The sequence below is a fragment of the Pygocentrus nattereri genome, chromosome 3 (assembly GCF_015220715.1).
Source record: "Pygocentrus nattereri isolate fPygNat1 chromosome 3, fPygNat1.pri, whole genome shotgun sequence".
Lineage (NCBI taxonomy): Eukaryota > Metazoa > Chordata > Actinopteri > Characiformes > Serrasalmidae > Pygocentrus > Pygocentrus nattereri.
The window spans coordinates 8,088,259-8,110,315 of NC_051213.1; the positions used below are offsets into that span (position 1 = coordinate 8,088,259).

A 22,057-nucleotide genomic window follows, 5' to 3' on the forward strand; every position below is an offset into this window, starting at 1 on the left:
TTCCCGGATACTGCTTTTGTACCAGACTGTGATTATGATCACCTGTTGACATCACTTGTTTCAAATCACATCACGGTGTCTGCTTGAAATGAGACAATATACCCCCTTAGAAAAGCTTTCATTGCTTCCCAAACTATTGATAGAGAGGCTTCTAGACGGCCATTCATTTAAAAGAAAAAGATCATCTGTGTCCTAAGAAATTCACAACGTTTTGGGATGCTATCCAGTCCGATGAGTTAAGACCCTCTAAATTTAAAGAAAATGAAACTGGAATATGATCGGAAATCACAGTATGAAGATATTTGACATTAGCAACACTGTGCACTATAAAATAATCATTCCATGTATATACATCATGAGCACTGGAATAAAAAAAAAGTTAAAAGTACTTTAGGCATCTACTACAAACACACACACACACACACACACACACACACACACATTGAAGTGTGCAGCTGTATGTGTGGAGGAATGATCTATATACAGACTGAGCACTAAATTGAGATCCACACCAGTCACTAGATTAGTCTGAGATATGTCTGTAACCTGAGTGAAAGCACGTTTATAAAAGAAAATACTGACCATTGTAATGGCTAGTGAGTAGAGTTACAACCTACAACACTCAAATATCTGCCCTCTCTGTCTGTGAGAGTATTTTTATGCATAGGCCCTACTTAATATAAAAGGGAGGTACACTTGATCTGGCTGCATTGGAATAATAAACCTGTCCAGTCCACCTGGATCATCATTTGATGTATGCGATTCTGTTAAGATGGGTTTCCTGAAGAAATGTACTATCTCAGGAAAGTGCCTTTAAATAGGCCATTATTCGTCCTCTTCTCACCATGTGATTCAAGCATTTAACTTTCAAAGAAGTAAATAACTTCTCCTCCCCCTTTTCTGATGTAGTACATTATACTGCATCCTGCTGCACACTGCATATTATCATGCACCCAAGCAGTGCAAAAAGCCTAGTCAGTAAACGACTATCAAAGTGGAAGTGCCTTAACCAACCTACACTCCCACAAACAAACCAACCCAAAGCCTTGCCTATATCAGCAGCAGAATATAAAGTAAGGCGTGACCCATCGCAGAAACACTTTAACCACAATAGCATAGTCAATAACACAAAATAAGTTGTTCTGAAAGAAGCCTATGATAGCGCCACACCTGTTGGAATCCACATACATTTTAACAGCTTTTTTCTCCACACACCAGCATTAACCAAGATAGTCAGGTTCAACTGGCATAAGGGGCATGACTTGAGACAGTCCAGTCAACTACACCCTCAAAGAACCAGTCCTCACCAACTACACCAGAGCAGTGACAAATGATACTTACTAGGCTGATCGCGAAGTTTCTGCCTTACTGTGTTAAACACGGCTCTGTGCCTTGCCAACTCAGGGGGGAAATCTGGGAAAATGACAATTCAGCAAGCACCTCCTCCCACCCTAGTTTTTGGGCTAAATGTGTTTGGAGTTATTAGGGTGAGGACAAACTGAGTGTGAAATTTCTAAACCAAGCCAATGCCTCATGAAGGTAGAGCTCAAAGTAGCGGACGATTGTGTGTTCATCAGCATCATCAGACATACATTATATTTCCAAAAGTTTTCACTCACCCATCCAGAACATTGAATTCAGGTGTTCCGATCACTTCTATGGCTACAGGTGTATAAAGCCGAGCCCCTAGGCCTGCAGACTGCTTCTACAGACATTAGTGAAAGAATGGGTCGCTCTCAGGAGCTCAGTGAATTCCAGCGTGGTTGCCAGGAGAACAGTACTTGTCTGACTGCGTTGTGCCAAATGTAAAGTTTGGTGGAGGGGGGATTATGGTGCGGGGTTATTTTTCAGGAGTTGGGCTCGGCCCCTTAGTTCCAGTGAAAGGAACTCTTAAAGCTTCAGCGCCAAGAGATGTTGGACACTTTCATGCTCTCATCTTTGTGGGAACAGTTTGGGGACGGCCCCTTCCTGTTCCAACATGACTGTGCACTGAGAGCAACCCATTCTTTCCCTAATGTCAGTAGAAGCAGTCTGCAGGCCTAGGTGCTTGGTTTTATACACCTGTCGCCATGGAAGTGATTGGAACTCCTGAATTCAATTATTTGGATGGGTGAGTGAAGAATTTTGGAAATATAGTGCACCTGCTTTTTCAGCCTACAGCAGTTTAGCTCAGCCCATTCACACTGAAGTTATATGGAGTGTTTCAGTCTGGACTGCTTTATGAATGAGGCACAATACAGAGTAGTCAATCAGAGCTGATCTCGTGTACTAATATCAGTCTTAAAGTCACAAAAAAAATAATTATGATTAATAATTAATAATGATGTTTTTGGCTCATAAAAGAGTCTAATATAGTTTTTTTTAATGAATCCAATGCAATAATGTCCCATGTTTTGGATATATGACTTTAATTATTTATCATTAGGCTGTATGCCCCACTCATTGGGCATTCAAAAATTGAAACTCTATGACTATGGGCATGACACAATCAGTTTTTGTGTGACATATCAACAACCTGATTGGTCTCCATTAGTTAATTTGTATAAAGTTCATCCACAACAAGAAAGCAGAGTAAGTAGAGTGTGTTTGTGGTGTGTCATAGACATATAGTTATGTTTTCTGTGACTATCCAAATTATCCAAAAAGATTCAAGCAAAAAAGGCTAATCATTCTGCGTGATGCCGCTGTGTACATGCTGTTTAAATTTCAGCATCCTCAACTTAAAACACATTCCTGCTCCCTTTCATGCAGCAAAACGGGCCATGAATGACGTAGCTCTTCTGTCTTATTGACTCCTGAAGTTCAGAACTGAATCAGTTCGGTGTTTTCACAGCTCACGCTCTCTCTGACAGCATCATCCTTCCCACAGAGTTATGGGTTTAGCTTGGAGAATATATTTCACACTGGATGACACCCAGAATGATCCTGTGGAGCTCCCTTGGCTCTGCGCTTGCTGGGCTTAAACAAGCTTCAGACAATAGCCTGGCCAGTTCCAGTTCAGAGAGGAGTGACGCGTGCCTCACTTCCTCCACAAAGCAATAAATCATTCTAACATTAGTGAGTAAATGACCAGTGAAACTAAACACTGGCTTCCCCTGCAATTGCCTTACTCCTTTTCCCTTCCTCCTCTTCTGTCTTTGTAGATCACAGCGACAGTCATGCTCACATTACATTTAGACGGGTCCTGGCGCCACATCAGGGCTGCACAGCGAACTACACAACTAAGTCTTTGAGGAACATTAGAGATGACACATCAAAGATTCTGTCAATGTAACTTGACAAACAGATGGCATATTCATATTTTTGGCAGTGGGTTGTAGGAAATGATGACCAGCCTGCCCACCATTGTTCCAATCACAGCTAAGGGAGAACACAATTGCATTCAAATTATTGTATTTGTTTATATGTGTTTCTTTACTTTTTTGTATTCTGTATTGTTCATTTACATAGGCACCAGTTGCTCCAGGGCAAATTCTTCATACATACATTTGGATAACAAGTGGATAGTAAAGTAATAAAGATCCCACCAAAGTCAGAGGTTTTGTGGACTGTCATGGGCTGGAGGTCAGGGAACCAGCCCTGTGACCATAAGGTCACTGGTTCAATCCCGTGAGCCGACAGTACGTGACTGAGGTGCCCTTGAGCAAAATACCTAACCCCCAACTGCTCCCCGGGTGCTGCAGATAGGGCTGCTCATTTCTCCGGGCAAGTGTGCTTACTGCCCCCTAGTGTGAGTGAGTTCACTAGTGTGTATGTAGTGTTTTGCTGCACAGATGGGTTAAATGTGGAGGTGAAATTTCCCTGTTGTGGGACTAATAAGACTCTTAAGATTGCAATATGCACTAAACAGTTATTAAACATGAACAAACATACTGTTCTTTGCAAGTTTATGGGCTCGTTTCATATACTCTATTCGTTGACTCTAATTATTCATATAATCTTATGAACCAAAAACAGTATTTCTCCATTTTTACCTGACCACTTTCCAACCGCTCTTGATCGTTTAGCATTAAACAGGTTTTTTTTTTGGTGCTGTACCTTTAAAATATATCATATAGGTAAATGATCTCTGTTCTGATTGGCTGCCCTCTATTGTGCATTGTTCAGAAAACAGTCTGGGCTGGAATTTGCTTTGTACTTTCATGAATGGATGGAGCTAAACTGCTAAATAGGAAGATATTTGTGAATGGGGTTTTTGTGACATCATGGAAACATTCAGAATGGGCTGATTTTGCAGTTTAGTATCCGTCTATGGACTGTAAGGACTGGGGAGTGGATGGTACATTCAATGTTGAATGCCTACAATGTTGGCATGCTACATGAAACTCTTTCCCATCCATCCATCCATCCATCCATCCAATTCTGTTCTCGGCATTGAGGGCCCTTTAACTCCTCAATGTGTGCGTATGTGACCCACTCCTCGTCAATCCTTTCCTCTCATAAATACACAACATATATGATTGTTTTACAGCAATTACTGCATAATGTATGGCCATTAGTGCGTAGTAAGCTTAACAGACGGTCCCTTTAATACAAGCACTGCTGCACTCAGCTTTATCAGCTTTATCCACTGTGTGACCTGCAGTAGCATAATTACCAGCAGTGCTTTAATTCTAGAGGGTAGAATGAGTGTATTTGGCAGCTTAGGTGTGGGATAGATAGATAGATAGATAGATAGATAGATAGATAGATAGATAGATAGATAGATAGATAGATAGATAGATAGATAGATAGATAGATAGATAGATAGATTTTGAAATATTTTCAACAAAAGTGCACGAACATGAATCACATGGAAACACATTTTAGGGGAAAATTTTGGCCTTTTTTGTTTTTTGGTTGAAAACCAAAAGCAGCACTTTTGACTATTTTCTGGCATTTCAGTGAAGTGAATGCCTAATTTTTATACAATTTTTCACAGAGATTTATGGTTTCCAGTCACTGGCTCCATTCAGACCACGAGTGATGTGCAAAAAAGTGTGGGTGACAGTGTGAGGGGGCTGCACCCCCCACATATCCTGCACCCTTGACCTTCACATTATATGGAGGTTCTTTAAACTTTGATGTCCTTGACTCCCACACATCAAAGACGGCTGTTTAAAATACCATCCAGTAAAAAAAGTTTCTTCTTACTTAAATGTAGCTTAAATGATGGTTCTTATATAGAACCAAGAACACTCAAAAAATCCTTTGCATGATGAAGTGGTTCTTCGCATAGATGGAGAATGCGTTGTATATGGTTCTGTATATAACCTTTATGAAAAGGGTTCTATATAGCACCACAAGGGGTCTATGGGTACAAGCCTGGCACTGTAACAATAGTAGAACCCTTTCTGGTGTTACATATAGAACCATTTTCAAAAAGAGCGTTTAGAGCGTGCCATTGCTCTAGAACCCTCTTTTTTCCACTGTTTGTGTAGTTTTGCCCATGGTGATGGAGTTTGTGCTGTCGGAGGTGCTGCACTGCTGCCTGCTGTGGAATGCATGAACAGGTCTGGACCTGAGCTTCCGCATTCAGCAGGAAGTTAGCTAACTGTCAGTGAGTCAGATGCAGTGCCTCTCGCTCAGTGCGCCCAGCTACATGTGTCGGGTGGTGGCCACAAGCAGAAAGCGAGGCGGAAAACCTGCTCTTTAGGGACATTTTTCATTTATGAACCCATCATTTACAAAGTGAGTCCAGAGGATTGCAGCAAAGGTAAGCTGTGTGTTTACTTTTTCTCTGCTCTGTAACAGATGAATGTGGCCACACTTGGCGTAACGGTATACAAAGCACTGCCACTTGATGAGATTTTTGCTTATCTATCTATCTGGGAGTTGGATTGGTTTGGTTATTAATTATCCAGAAGAAGGATACAGTCAATGTGTTAATAGTTAACCTGTTATTGTGCTCTTATCAGCTCACCTGAAATCCAACGCCCACCGTGATTTTCTTCCAATAGGTGTAAAATATGTTATCTCAGTAGGTAATAGCTGTTCTTTGATCTAGCACTCAAATGTTTCATGGGCTGTGATGTAGTTATTGTCCAGAACTACATGATTAGAAGCTTAACTTGCCAATTAATCCTTTTACTGCAGGCTTACTATTTAGTTTTTGATCTCAAGAGATACTCATATTATTATTCAGTAGCTACTATAAATTATTCAGTAACTACTATAAAATATTTAGTATGACCACATATTATTCAGTAATTGTTATGAATAATTCAGTTATAACTTTAAATTTTTGAGTAGTAAGTGTTTCAGTAATGACTGGTTATTATTCAGTAGCTACTATTAATTATTCAGAAGCTTTTTTGAACTATCCTGTAATAACTAGGAATTATTCATTAATTATTTTAAATTATTCAGTAAGCACAATAAATTATTCAGTAACTACTATGAGTTATTCGGTAAGCACTATGAATTGTTCAGTAGTAACTAAATTATTTAGTAAGCAATATGACTTATTCAGTAGCTACTATGAATTATTCAGTAGCTACTACGGATTAATCATTAAGCACTATGAATTAGTCAGTAGTTACTATGAATTATTTAGTAAGCACTGTGAATTAGTCAGTAGCTACTTTGAATTATTCAGTAAGCACTACGAATTATTCAGTAGCTACTTTGAATGATTCAGTAAGCGCTATGAATTATTTAATAGCTACTACGGATTATTCATTAAGCACTATGAATTAGTCTGTAGGTACTTTGAATGATTCAGTAAGCACTATGAATTATTCAGTAGCTAATATGACTTATTCAGTATCTACTAAGAATTATTCAGTAGCTACAATGAATGATTCAGTAAGCACTATGAACTTTTCAGTATCTACTAAGCTCTACAAATTCAGAGTTATTCAGTAGCTGCCACGCATTATTCAGTAAAAATTATGAAATTAATGTGAAGGTTCTATAGTTATAAGAATGTAGAAATTGAACTGTGCCACATCATATTAATAAACCCATGTTTGGCCCTGAGAGTCACACTAAATGGTCATCTGAGGACAGACGCTTGACAAAAATACATGATAAGGACACGTCAGTGTGTCAGAGTAGGCAAGGACATGAGTCAGGAGTCCAGGCCATGCGGGTATGAGCTGGATTGGTCCTGAGTGATCAGCGCCATGCCCGGATGTGTGATAAAACTGCGTTACGGTGGCATTTTCAACAGTGCAAATAAATACGGAAATCTGATTACAACGTCCTGTACCACATATCAATGAGGGCCGTGGAGTCATTTACTAAAGCTCAGCAGGACACAACTGGCTGGCACTATGATTAAGCATGAGTTACAAACATCTCCAATGGCACCACACCCAGCTTGTCTTACTGCAGCTTTCTCACTGATATGAAGAAACACATGAACTCGTCTATGTTGTGATGTCTGAAGGAGTTCAGGTGATACATATTTGACACATTCACATTCATGTGATCTGAAATGACTCAACATGTAAGGTCTACTTACATGGACTGACATGCTTATGGGCTTTAAACACTGGACCTGTACCAGTCTTGCATTTTGTGTTGTCTTTACGTCATTGCTGTCCGAACAAAACTCCAGCTTCAGAATAAAATACCAGCTTTAGAACTGCTCCAGAATTATGTGGAATACAGTCATACAGTCTTTTATTCTGGCACTCTACTCTATTACACTGAATGGAAATGTGTTTTGTGGTTAAATCGAGTTGATACAATAATTTTGAATGGAACAAATCCAGTTTAGCCTAGATATCACTGCTGTTAGAACAAAACCTTGCATCTCCATTTTTGTCATTTTTCAGTTTTTGAAATCATTTGAAAATGCCTGTTGCCCTTTACATTATATGTAAATTTCATGATCATTGGCCCAACATAAATGGCCCAAAATGACCTGGAAAAAAGTCTGGGTCCATTGACTTACATTAAAAGTAAACTAGGGTTTTCCTTCTCCTGTAAAGTTACCATTTTGGAGATACAAGGTTTTGTTCCGACAGCAGCGATATACTTATGTCTCCAATACTTGGTGATGAAATGAATGAAATATTGAGCTGGTGAAGATGTTTGCAGTAAGGGGGATGTTCTTGTGGCTTCAGTCAACTTGATTCCATTTCATGTGGGTTCACACAGGCAGAGATCCCATGCTAAAAGTCACAAGATTTCAACAGTTAACCAGATAACAGCAGCTGAGAGGCAAGGCTGTTCAATTGGAGAGTAACTGAGGGAAGTTTCTATCCATTAGATCTTTTCACTCAAGTTATCACATGTTACTGAGAAACCCTGCTCGGTGAAATACCACCAGATCTCAGAACTAATACCTGAAGCAAAAGCATTCTGCTCATGCATAGTTCTCACTGTAAGCAGCTCTGGACATGCTGTGCTATCACTTTTGCAGCTGCTCTTTAAAACATCCTGTGGGCCTGAGCACTAGGCCCAAAACAACAACAACAAAATGTCTTTTAATGTATTTCCCTTCCAGACCAGAAAGACCTTTCGCTGTTTTTTGGAAAAAAAAAACTTTTAAGGTAACTTTATAGGAGAAGGAAAAAACCTACTTTACTCTTAATGTAAGTCAATGGAACCAGACATTTTTCCAAGCCATTTTGTGTCCTTTCTTTTAATCCATTCATCATGAAATTTACACACAGTGTAAAGGGCAACAGGCATTTTCAAATCTTGTCAAAAACTGAAAAACGTCAAATATGGATATACGAGGTTTTCTTCCAACAACAGCGCTTTGCAACTTCAGTACATCAATTCAACCTAAGAATGTACTTCATATGGTGACTAACAGCTTAACCAGGTTTATTTCAGTCAAATTGATTCTTTGATGAAAACGAAGCAAAGAAAAACCACAATTCTATGCATTTAACTTTAAGATTAGTTTGAACTCTTTTCTGGTTCACAATGGTGGATCACTTCTTTCTGGGCAAGATCACCATGGCAACCAATGCTGCACATGTAAACTTTGCCAGTAAAGTTCAAGATTTTGATCATAAACAGCTTTTGGACCACAGAGCGAGCTTCTCACCAGGCAGGGACATGCTTCTGACAGAGATGGATTGCTCTGGTTGCTTTTTGGGTCTCTGTGATGTTCAATCACATTAACAATATTACTTTTCAGCAGAGGAAAACAATCATACTAAGTATCAAGAATATAAATCATTATCCCAATATGCACTTACATGGTTGCAGCAGAGACTCTATTAATGTCTCTACTCTATACATATTTACACAGTATGACTTGGTTTCCCTCTGAAATATTCGCCCTTTTCATGTCACACATTTCTGCTCTTGTACTTAAGATCTAATCACAGCTTGAGCGTCTTAACCTGAAGAGAAAGTGGTTAACCCTTTAAATTGCCCCCCAGCAGGCCATTTTTATTACGCACTTCTATAACTTTAGAATAACTCAGCCAAGTCCCTGTAGTTGCTGAATAATAAGTCTTAGTATGTAGTAAGTCTGGGGTTAAGGGGTTAAACACCTTCTTAAAATGCAAAGCATTCAGCTTTGTAAAGGTGAGCGTAGGTGAGGAACCAAAGCTAGGTGCAAGACAGGCCCTAAAGCAACATTTACCATCAAAGCAAATCTCACAGACATTCATAGCAAGCTCGTTTTATGCAGTAGATGAACAGACTACATGAAGAAAGCACTGGTGCTTTCTTGTACACAGTGTTTATGTACTCCTGGTGTTGGTAATATGTAGTTGATGTAGCTCCATCTCCAGGGGGTTGGGTTGACAGCTCTGTCTGGTTCACAGACGCCAAAGCCTCAGAGTTTTGAAGATGTCCTCTTGTGTAAACACAGCCGTTTCATAAAAACACAACCAGGAAGCTCCTCTATCGGTTTGAGGTCTAGCGATGGAAATGCCGTAGCGTAATGTTGGTTCCAGACATTAAAGCCAGACATCAGCACAGCTTTGAGACAGGAAGCTAATCATTAGAGATAGAAGACTCTTATTTCAAAAACTACACTGGGGAACATAGACCCCATACCATGCATCAGAGACTCATTGATTTTCTCCACAGATGCAGCACTCAAAAGTACGAGACCACCCTTTATTTCTTAATTATGTAGTCTATTTGTAGTAAAAAAAGGCCATTTTGACTAGATTTTTCCTGATATTGATTTCTAATGTGCGTAAACTTTTTACGTTTATAACTTTTCATAACGCAAAACATTTACCTCAATGACGACAACAAATAAAAATTTAAAGCTGAAATGTACATAATGATGAGTGAAGAAAGCGGCAAACGCAGAAAATGTTTTTCTTTTCCATTTGTATCTTACCTCTGACGACTTGATGCGTAGCAAGTTATAAATCAATGTCAGAAAAACATCAAACATATTAAAATATATATTTCTAAGAAGCCTCCACAATTTAATATGAGTATTTCAGTATTCATTGTGTCCAGGCTTTACCTTTATTATAGCTTCCATGTTTCCACAACTCCAAAGTTCTTAGAAGTTGGTTGCGTATTCTGATATTCATGATCCAAGTAACCCCAAACACCTTCAATGATATTGAAGACTGGAGTCTATTCTTCTGAGAACACCGGCAGATCCTTGGTTTGATCTGCAAGTTTCGTTTTGTTTATTTTCTTTTCTCAGTAATGGTTTATTGGCAGCTACACATTCTTTCCAGGTTTATCAAGTTATTGGCCCCTGGGCACAAATGTTTGGTGGGCCCCTACATGGCTACCCATTAGGGGTGGACAGGGATTTTTTATGATATCTTAGCATGTGACATTATGGCTGAGCAGTACCACAACATAGCATACTAACTGCAGTGTTGGGCACATCGCCCCAATAAGCACATATTTTTTTCCAATTGAGACAAAACCATAGCTAGATTTAGTGCATAATAACAAGAGCACAGGTCAACATGAACCCAAAAGCCAGTGCATAAGCAAAACATTTAGCTCAATGAAGACGACGCATTAAAACCAGACAGCTGAAATGTGTATAATAAGGAGAGAAGAAAGCAGCAAAAGTGGAAAATCTTGCTTTTACAGATCCTCCAGCACATGTTCAAAGTACAGTCACAGGAATGCAAACTCAACTGCAAAAAGAAAGCTTTTGTGATGTACTGGTGGATAGTGGAATTGTTGCTAAGCAATGACTGAAGGAGAAAACTAAGTGGACATTCAGGAACGATGTGGAGAACTGTAACAAATTTGAAATTACTTTTTTTTCTGGTCTGCTTGAACAATTTCCACTGCGAGTCAAAAAAATTGTTTAGATTTTCTCATAATTGCCTGTGCGGGCCTCCTAGTGGCTCTGGTTTCTGGGCACGTGCCCATAAAACCCATGGAATGATGTCAGACCCATAGGAATGAATTGTCTTCTCACAGTGGAAGGATGGTCAGAAACACCTGTGGATGTTTTCAGATCTGAAGCAGTTTGATTTCCTCCTCTCTCTCAAAGAGGAACGCTTTCAGTGCTGTTTATCTGATGGGGTCAGTTTTGGTGTCTACCAGCTCTTGAAGGGCTGTTAGGAGTCCCACTTTCTCAATTACCTATAATTCCGGTTTTGGAAACTCTGTTTTCCTCTTACTGTCCTTTGACTTTCTCCTTTCTTTAGACCAGTATTATTATTTGTCTAATCTCTCTGAAATATATTCTGAAAAAATGAATAACTAATAGCAGCTTTGAGTGGAAAAGAAGGCTGCACAGCAAAAGTGGTCAGTCCAGGCTAATAATGCCAGACCACTTGGCTTTGGCTATAGTGGCGTGTTTGTTTATCAGAGTGTTTACTTCCTGTATGTGTCTGTGGTAATATGTACGCACTGGTCCTTTTAAGGGTGTGGTCTGAGGGCTTTTTTGAGCAATCAGCTGTGTTTGTTCATGAAGCGCATGTTCGAAACAAGCTCACAGCTCCCACCCATGTGCTTGGTGTCTAACTGCATGCGCCTGATGGCACTGCACTCAAACCACAGTAAGCCTCAGTAAGCCACATGATTTTGATATGATTAACATTAAAGATGGTTCGTCAATGGATCTTTAGTAAAGAAATTGGTTCTATACAGAGTCATGAACAAAAAGAACCCTTTGCATGATTAAAGGGTTATTTGCATTGTGAAAAGGTTCCTCAGACTGATGGAGAACTTACTGTTTTATAGAGCACCAAAAAAGGGTTCTGCTACTGTTACATGGAAGAACCATTTTCATGTTTCACTACCATTTTCAAAAAGGTTCTATATAGAACCATCTACAGCAGATTCTCCATCAATCTGAAGAATGCAAAGGGTTCTTTGAGTGGTCATGGTTCAATATAGAATAAATGTTAGGTAAGTGTTGCTTTAGGGCCTGTCTTGCACCTAGCTTTGGTTCCTCACCTACGCTCACCTTTACAAAGCTGAATGCTTTGCATTTTAAGAAGGTGTTTAACCCCTTAACCCCAGACTTACTACATACTAAGACTTATTATTCAGCAACTACAGGGACTTGGCTTAACCACTTTCTCTTCAGGTTAAGACGCTCAAGCTGTGATTAGATCTTAATTACAAGAGCAGAAATGTGTGACATGAAAAGGGTGAATATTTCAGAGGGAAACCAAGTCATACTGTCATTTCCTTTACTGAAGAACCCTTGAAGAACCATTTTTTTATGCGTGATGCTCAACATGATTTCTAGAATTAAAAAACCTATGGAACCAAAAGAGTTATGGTGTGTATCGTCCACATTGGCCATAGTAAAATGTATCAGTGTGTAGAATCAGTGCTTTCTTAGGGTATTTTCACACTAGATGTTTGTTCTGGACCCAGGATGGTTTGCTCTGCAAGTTCAGTAGATTTGGTGATTTGGTCCAGGGAACCAATATCTAGTCCTCCTGAAATCGGTGGTCTGGGGTTTGAAGCAAATTCTGGTGTGGTCTGCTGCCTTTGTCAAAGCTCATGCTCTAGGCACCATGTGTAGGGTTGCATCAGCGGTTCATTTTGCAATGTAACTGCTTCGATTTATCATGTTACTTCCCATTTCAAATTTAGCGACAGTGGAAAAAGGACAAAAATCATTGTTCAGTGTTTCTATCCAAGGTAACTAATAAATAAACAGCAGCAAATTAGTGAGGCTAGTGCCTACCATTTTGCAAACCTGCAGGCTGAACAGCGCAAATCGATCCACATTTCAGATGGAATTCTCGTGCTTGAAAGCAAACCAGCGATAATGAGCCCCTCCTTCAAACAAGCCCAGAACCAGTTATGGGTGCAAACTGAAGTATTTAGGACAAGCGTGAAACTATCCTTACTGCTACCATGTTTCCTATTGCTCTGTAAAAGATGCACTAGGCATCCGGTATTATTGGAGGCACTGTGATTTTTTTCTGCAAGCACATTCAGAGTGTAATTTGGATCAGGAAGCATTTCGCTGCTATCGGAACAAAACCTTGTATCTCCAAAATGTCAACTTGACAAGAGAAGGGAAAAACCTACTTCACTTCTAATGGAAGTCAGTGGAACCAGAGGTTTTTCCAAGTCGTTTTGGGTCATTTCTTTTGGTCCATTCATCATGAAATTTACAAACAATGTAAAGGAAAGCAGGTTTTTACAAATTGTGTCAAAAACTGAAAAATGTAAAACATGGAGATAAGAGGTTTTCTTCTGACAGAAGCAACTTATTACTGAAGTGATTAATCAGAGTTACATTAAAATGCAATGGATGTATGTCTTAGATTCGTATTCGTGTGTTGGTATGTTCAAAAGTGTACAAAATCTACAAATTGCCTAATTTTTGTGGATCACATAAATGCAGCAACAGCACTAAGCCATCATGTTATTACCAGAGAAGAGCACATTAAACAAAATGTAAGAAGATGCATGTCAAAGCGTGAAATCACAAGCTGCTTTTGTTGTTGTTCCTGCTGAGAACTGAAACTCCTGAGAGTTCAAAGGAGCTGATGTTGGAACGGAGTGTGAGTCCTGTTGTTTCTGACATAACCTTCTCATGAAGGTGCGAGGAAAGAGTCACCATCTTGGGGTACAGGCTGCTGAACGATGCACCAGCAGAAGCACAGGGTTGTGGTTACCACAGGCGTCTGAACACACAGGCCTGAACACAATGCAGCAAAGCGAGCTGCGCCGTTCCTGCACTTCTGCTCTGAAACAAATTGAAACTCTCACCATTTCTTCACTTTGACCAACAGGTTATTGATTGTGAACTTAGCCTCAGACTCAAACCACAGATACTAAAGGTGCAAAGGTTTGGGTGCCCTGGTCAGATTACATAGTGATACTCTAAATAAAACTCATTCTCTGCAGAGAACACACTTGTGTATGTTTTAATGCACAGTTCATTTGCTGAATTTAACATAGTGGAAAAAATGAAACATGAAATGCAACCGTGTGCAAAAGTTTTGCATTTTGTTTTCTATACTTATTTATTTTATTAATTCATATATTTTTTATTGAATTAAAATAAGCAATTAAATAAAATTAGTGCACTAAAATTTGCAAGCAGAGGTCATATTTAAGTTGGCTGCCTGTAGAGAATGTGTTCATTATTTTTCCAAGTCATATGTCTGTGGTTGCTCAAACTTCTGCAAATGGCTGTAGATTGATTGAAATAACAAACCCTCCAATAGCTGAAGCAGAGAGAAAGAGATGACTGCAACCTAACGGTTCACTACGAACAGTGTGTAGGAAACTGGTTCTTCATTCACCTCATTAACCTCTAGGATACACAAAAAGTGTTATGACGTTTCCCAAACCCTCTACTTCACCCTCTACTAGACGATAAATACAATACCAGAATACTGTTCTTTGACAGTTGATCAGATGTTATTGTGTATAAACCACTATCTCTGACACTCTACATGTATATTACACTTTACAACAATGCATCATGTTGTGGATTTTAGATTTGAGAATATAAAGAAAAGCATACAGCAGTGTTTTCTGCAGTGAGCTACAAAGTGCTGCCTGCTTCCTGTTGGAAACTTCACTGAAGCTTTCAACATCTAGCGAGGGGAAGTTGCCCTAACCACTTCCCTAAGCGAGAAGGCACGTTAGCTCTACGCCCTACTGATTATCTGGAGCGCCGAGTTATAGTACAACCCAAATCAGGCTGACTGCGTAGCACACAGGTGCTGCCGATACATCTGTTTCAGTATGGCAGCACAAGAGAAACAAGTATAGAGGCTTCTTTGACATTTTTACAAAAGATTATACGAATAAGACTTTTGTAAATTGTTGTAAACGTATAATAAATGCTTAATATCTCAACAGTGATCAATGTTGGCAGGTTAGTATCCAAAACATAGTTCTGCTGATGATGATGAAGTGATGTTGCTATGGCAACACATGCTGCCACATACTTTTGCGCTACACTACTTAAAAATAATGACGTAATTCAAGTCATTTAGATTTATATTTGGTTTACATTCTGTTTGAACAGGTTGAATTCTGCACATTTTAGGTTTGTTTTGATGTCAGACATTGAAAACTCAACATTGCAAAAAAAAAAAGTAAAAGCTGTTTTTTTACTGCATCCACAACAAAGTTTTGTATCCATCACAGCAAACCATGACAATAACAAAATATGGCCAAAATAATGTGAAATCTGTTGTTTTTTTCTTTCCACAAAGCAAGACTGTATGAGTATCATAACAAAATATCTCCTCCTCTGCTTATAATATCTAATATGGCATATATTAAAAGTTTAGACACCACACCATTTAAAGAATTTCTGAGTTCTAAAAAAATGTTTCATCAAAATGTTACAATCATATGTTGAACTTACTTCTCCATTCTGCACTAAAGTGAGGTGGAATAAGCTCCACTAACAAGATATTCAAAAACCGACTGACTGTAATTATGCACGTTGGATATTTATCAAATTTAGGGCTGTAAAACCTAATGCATTATGCAAGAAAATAATAATGGATTAATGAGATAAATTATTAACAACAACCTTTGTTAGGGTCTATTAATGCATTGTACTCATTTGACTCTTCCATAGTAGTTTGAACCATCCGTAGTAGTGCAAGCTGAAGCCCAGCTGCAGTGCACTGTATATTGCTATGATAGAATCTGTGATGCCCTCTTGCTCAATTACAGCTTTGGTTTTTAAAGTGATGCATCATCAGCGGACTACAGTGGACTGCTACTAACACTACTATGTTTATTCATAGTGACTCCTGCAAGCACTGTCCACTGTAGTCCACTGATGATGCATCACTTTAAAAACCAAAGCTGTAATTGAGCAAGAGGGCATCACAGATTCTATCATAGCAATATACAGTGCACTGCAGCTGGGCTTCAGCTTGCACTACTATGGACTACAATGATCAGCAAACTAACAAAAGCAACAGTAAAGTGGAAAGATTCAGTTCCCCTCTACTGCAGCACGAATTCAGAGGCTGTATGAATGAGAGTGAGAGGCTACTGTCACAGAGGAGTTGAACCACTGACTGTATATATCGTCGCTGTCCAGTGAAAAACAAGTATCTCCAAAATATGCCTTTCAGTGTAAGTCAATGTAAAGAAATTTTGTTCCAAGTGATTTTGGTTTGTCGAAACGATGTAGAAAACTAAAAATGGAGTATGGTTTTCATTGGACAGCAATAATATATGTGATATAAGGTATGCTGGTAGAATGTGCAGCCACTGCTGCTCTCACTGGAGATTGGTGATGCAAACTGTAAACTGATTTCACTCTGTAGAGATAATGTTACTGAATTTTTGAAGGTAATAAATACATTCTGTGGGTTTTGTCCGCTCAAATAGCATAACAAAACACACTGCTTTTTAAATAAAAAATATATTCAGTTACATTTATAACTACATTTACATTTGAAATTTGAGTGACAAATGCATTTAATCACAATTATCTATGCAAAATAATGTGAGTAATCAAGATGAACTATTTTAATAGTTTGACAGCCCTAATTAAATATAAAAAGTGTGCTGAAACTTAAAAGTATGTTTGTGAAAGTCCTGCATACTAAACACTAAAATACTGTTTAGAATGAGTCTTTAGGGCACAGTCAGGACATAGGATGTGAAATTCCACTGAGACAGCAGAGCTGGACTGACATTAAAATAGCCCACTGTAGAAGCACAATGGTCTTTTTAATCGGCTAATGAATAGATTTATGGACTTATGAAAGAGATTCGTTTTGAGAAGTAGCTACTTTCTAACAGACCATTTCACATTTCAAACCACTCAGGCAAATCTAGCCGTTAGAAGCAATGAAAAGGACAACATAAAACACAATACCATGGACAATAATGAGGACGATGAAGAACATGCAGGTGCTGGTGCAGATGGACACTGTTCTATAATAGATACCTTGTTTTTTTCTTCTAGCAAACCTGACATCCATCCATAAATATCTCAGGGCACGCAGTGAGTCACCACAGGCCAGAAAAAAGCACCGCAGTCAAAAGTCTGGAGACATAACTGAATATGTGTTTTTGTAAGGCGGGTGGATTCCAGAAATGTGGGAGTTGACACTGATTCTAAGTGAATGACAAAAAGAATGACATCTGGCAAAATATAAAGACTGCAATATTAAGTTGACCTTAGCATGCAAATTTGGAGGGCTAATGATAGCTACATTCACTTAACGGCCAAACAGGGGCTGTACCTGATTCTCCTCTAATCAACTGCTTCAGATGGATTGTAAGCAATTTTGTGAGACATATTACATTTTACTTTGTTTTCCACTTTGTCTTAAGCAAAACACAGCTCGATTATTGATGTGTGGGGGATGTATCTTTCAAAAAGGATGTATATGGACTGAATTCTACCACCCAAATAGTTAAAATTGAGGTCTAAGGATATATATATCACTGCTGTTGGATCAAAACCTCATATGTCAATTTTTTGTCATTTTCGGTTTTTGAGATAATATGAAAATGCATGTTACTCTTCACTTTGTGTGTAAATTTCATGATGAAGGGACCAAAAGAAATGGCCTAAAATGACTTGGAAAAATGTCTGGTTCCATTGATTTAGGCATTTTCGTCCACACAACTAACCGCTCACTGGATATTTCCTCTTTTTCGGACTGTTCTCTGTAAACCCTAGAGATGGTTGTGTGTGAAAATCCCAGTAGATCAGCAGTTTCTGAAATACTCAGACCAGCCCGTCTGGCACCAACAACCACGCCACATTCAAAGCCCCTTAAATCCCCTTTCTTCCCCGTTCTGATGCTCGGTCTGCACTTCAGCAAAATGTCTTGACCACCTCTACATGCCTAAATGCATTGAGTTGTGGCTGATTAGCTATTTGTGTTAACAAGCAACTGAACAGGTGTACCTAATATATGTATAATATATATATATTCTGATCTAAGGCATTAATTGACACAGTAATAAGCTAAATATACAAAATCATAATTTTTTGGCTGCTTTCTAATGGGAAGTGTCTGTCCCAAATATTATATATACACTTGTAAAAATAATACTGACTTTTTTGTTTCTTTCAATGTGAATTTGAAAGATTTAGATTTGAAACAATTGAACATGAGTTTTTCATTTATAAGAAAAAAAAAAGAATGTTGCCCCATGTTTTCATGTCACTACCAAAACTGTCTGTAGGCGGGGCTTTATTTTTAGTCACACCCCTGCATTGTAGAGCAAGAAGTGAGGCTGGATCCCTGGCCCTCATGGCCACATGGTCAGCAGTTAGATCCCACTGTTGTGAAGTGTCCCAAAATTCTGAAAATCAGAGTGAAACATTAATAACTGTAACTACCAAAAAACATATGTTCTGCAGTTAAATAAAGAAGTAGATTGATTTAATTTCAACACCAGCACTCTGGTTATATGACAAATGAAAAATTCACACAGTGTAAAGAGCCATTGCCTTTACTAAAGGAGGTAAAGGAGGGGGGCATGATATTATTGGTTGATTTTGTCTCCAACTGCTGACGTATGAAAATGTATTCAAAAATCAGAGGATGTTTTAGAGGAGCAAAGGTTTATATGGAATATTTTAGATAGAATATTACAGGAAAGCAAGAATTCTGTCTTTTAGATTGTGACGTGAAAGAATTGTGCTTAACATGACCAGAGAGAAGAGCTAACAAGATAAGGAAGGTCCGTTTGGATCTCAGGTTGAGATTGTATGTATCGAGTCTGGATCCTTTAAAACCACCTAGAAGTCCAGAATTCTTCCCTGTGCCTCCCTCCTGCCCTTACAGTGCCCCTCCCTCCTGCCCCTTTGGTCACCAAAATATGGTCACACTAACCTGGCAGCAGTCAAGTAAAGGGAAATATGAAGTGTCTTCAGCTGACTTGCATCAAAAAGAAGAGATTCTCTCTCTGTGAGCTGGAAAGCTCCTCTGGAAGTGGAGAGGAGAGGAGCTGATTAGCTGCAGGCGTCACTCTTCAGGAGAAATGATATCACTGAAGGCCTGCCTTACTCAGGGAGGTGGAGATCACATAATTGGTCTCAGCTTGACCATTCATTTTCTACCTGTGGTTACTATTTAGACACAGTCTTGGCTCAGTAACGGTCTACACTGGAAAGCAAAGCCTGTTCTAAAGCTTTTCTAAGACTTTTTACACAGACATATGGCCAGTATATTCTTAAGGGTTCTTCTGGGGAACTCTGTCCGGATTCCTGCACGGTTTGGTCATCAGCCTGCTCTCACTCACCTGATTCAGCTCACTCTAGTGGGTGTGTGAAAGTGGGGAAATAACCACAACATGCTGGACTCCAGGCCTCGGTTTCCTGTCCCTGCACTAGAAGAACCACTTTTTCCTTAACCTTCTCAATTTTTAATACATTGACGTACCAAGTGGACGAGATGGCACTTTGTGGAATGTATAGTGACTCAAAATGTGCTCTCCCAAATGTACTTTATTAAACTTTATTAAAATGTACTTTATTACTTTATTAAACCCTAAATCTAAAGGTGCACCTGTGCCTGCGTTACTATATCTACATATGTCTAACTAGGGTTGCCAGGTGTCGAGGTTTGAACTGGAAAGTCCAGTTTTGAGCTTTGTTGTCTGCTGCCTGGTGGACATTGTTGACTGGATGTTAAAATGTCCAGTTGACTTTCAGTCTGAAGGCACTGAAACCAATGAAAATGCTTCTATATAGAACCGTGACCAGTCAAAGAACCATGTGTATGGATAAAGGGTTCTTTGCATTATGAAAGAGTTGAGACTGATGGGAAATGTGCACAAATGTGCTACAGATGGTTCTACACAAAATGTTTTTGAAAAGGGTTCTAAACAGTACGCAAAAGAGTTCTTGCATTGTTTGAAGCTTGACCTGTAACAATAGTAGCAATTTTGGGTGCTCTGTAGAACCCTTTTCGAAAAGGTTCTATATAGAACTATCTACAGCACATTCTCCATCAATCTGAAGAGCCATGTCATGATGCAAAGAACCCATTCATCATGGAAAAATGTTCTTTTGAGTGTTCCTAATTCTATATAGAGCCATTTTCTTCACTAAAGAACCTCTGAAGAACCATCTTTGTAAGAGTGAAGATAAAGTGCCATTCTAGCTTTATCATTGTGCTTCTCTCTCTCTCTCTCTCTCTCTCTCTCTCTCTCTCTATCTCTCTCTCTCTCTCTCTCTCTCTCTCTCTCTCTCTCTCTCTCTCGCTCTCTCTCTGTCGCTCTCTCTCTCCCTCTCTCTCTCTCTCTCTCTCTCTCTCTCTCTCGCTCTCTCTCTCTGTCGCTCTCTCTCTCCCTCTCTCTCTCTTCTCTCACTGTCCACTGGCTACACTGATCTGCATTAGACAGCTCTGTATGTATATTGGAGAAAAGGAAACTGATAATAGGACAGTTTTTTCAGCACTGAAGGCAAAGTGTGTGAGTAACTATGATACGACAGATGGAATAATCAGTGCATCCCCTCAAAGTTCAAGCGAAACCTATGCCAGTGAGGAGAAGGCCAAAGAATAATGGTCATTCTCACTTTGTATTCATGCTCCATTTTCGTCTTGAGTCTCAATTCTCTCTCATTCATTACACAGTCCATCGCATATTTCAATAGTAACAAAGTGCAGTTCTCAGATCAGTCTATCAATGGAGTGAGGAGACTGCTTTGAATCCACAGACTGGATGATGTTCCGAGATGCGGCTGGCACAGACATCAATGAATACACTGACTCTATCACAAGCTAGATCAGTAAATGCACTGAAGACATTGTACCAAAAATCAATGTCACATCATTTCCCAACCAGAAACCTTGGATCAATGCTGAGGTTCGAGCCAAACTAAGAGCTTGGGCTGCTGCCTACAACTCTGGTGACCTAGCTAGCTACAAGAAGGCCAGATATGACCTTCAAAGGACCATCAAGCTGGCCAAAAGGAGCTACAGGGACAGAGTGGAATCTACTATCTTGGTTCTGATCTCAGACGTATGTGGAGTGGCCTGCGCACCATCACTGACTAGAAAGTAGGTGTGATCTTTGATAGGGGCTCTTCCTCCTCGCTTGCAGATGAACTCAATGCTCATTATGCTCGTTTTGAGGCAACTAACACCTCACCTGCTGAGAAACTCCCAGTAGATGAGGGGAGCTGCACTCTAGCCATTCCCCTGTCTGAGGTGGTACCTGGTCTCGATGGCATCCACAGCCATGTACTTAAAGCATGTGCCAACCAGCTGGCTGAGGTTTTCACTGATGTCTTTAACCTCTCCTTAAGACTGTCAGTGATTCCCAAGTGCTTTAAGCAAACCACAATTGTTCTAGTCCCCAAGAATTCATCTGTCACCTGCCTGAATGACTACCGTCCTGTTGTACTGATATCTACAGTTATGAAGTGCTTCGAGCGGCTGGTCAAAGCTCACATCTGCTCAACACTTCCAGCCACCATGGAACCTCACCAATTTTCATACCGCTCCAACAGATCCACAGACGATGCCATTGAACGATACACACTGCTCTCACACACCTGGACAGAAAGAACACATAGATCACTGGACTTTCTGATGAGCAGACCTCAGGTGGTGAAAGTTGGGAACAGCTTCTCTTCTACACTGACTCTGAACACAGGGGCTCCACAGGGATGTGTGCTGAGCCCCCTCTTGTACTCCCTGTATACACATGACTGTCTAGCCAAACACACGTCTAACATCATCTTCAAGTTTGCTGATGACACCACCATCCTAGGCCTCATCACTGATGG

At 39.5% G+C, this 22,057-nt stretch overlaps 1 protein-coding gene across 1 annotated transcript in view; it reads left to right on the forward strand.

The window, feature by feature from the left end:
- Positions 1–5,549: 5,549 nt before the first annotated feature.
- Positions 5,550–22,057, forward strand: part of LOC108431948 (amyloid beta (A4) precursor protein-binding, family B, member 1 interacting protein) — a 52,387-nt gene continuing 35,879 nt past the window's right edge. The window contains exon 1 of the mRNA XM_017705448.2: positions 5,550–5,695. The gene's annotated coding sequence lies outside the window, so the exon portion shown is untranslated. The remainder of the gene's footprint in view (positions 5,696–22,057) is intronic.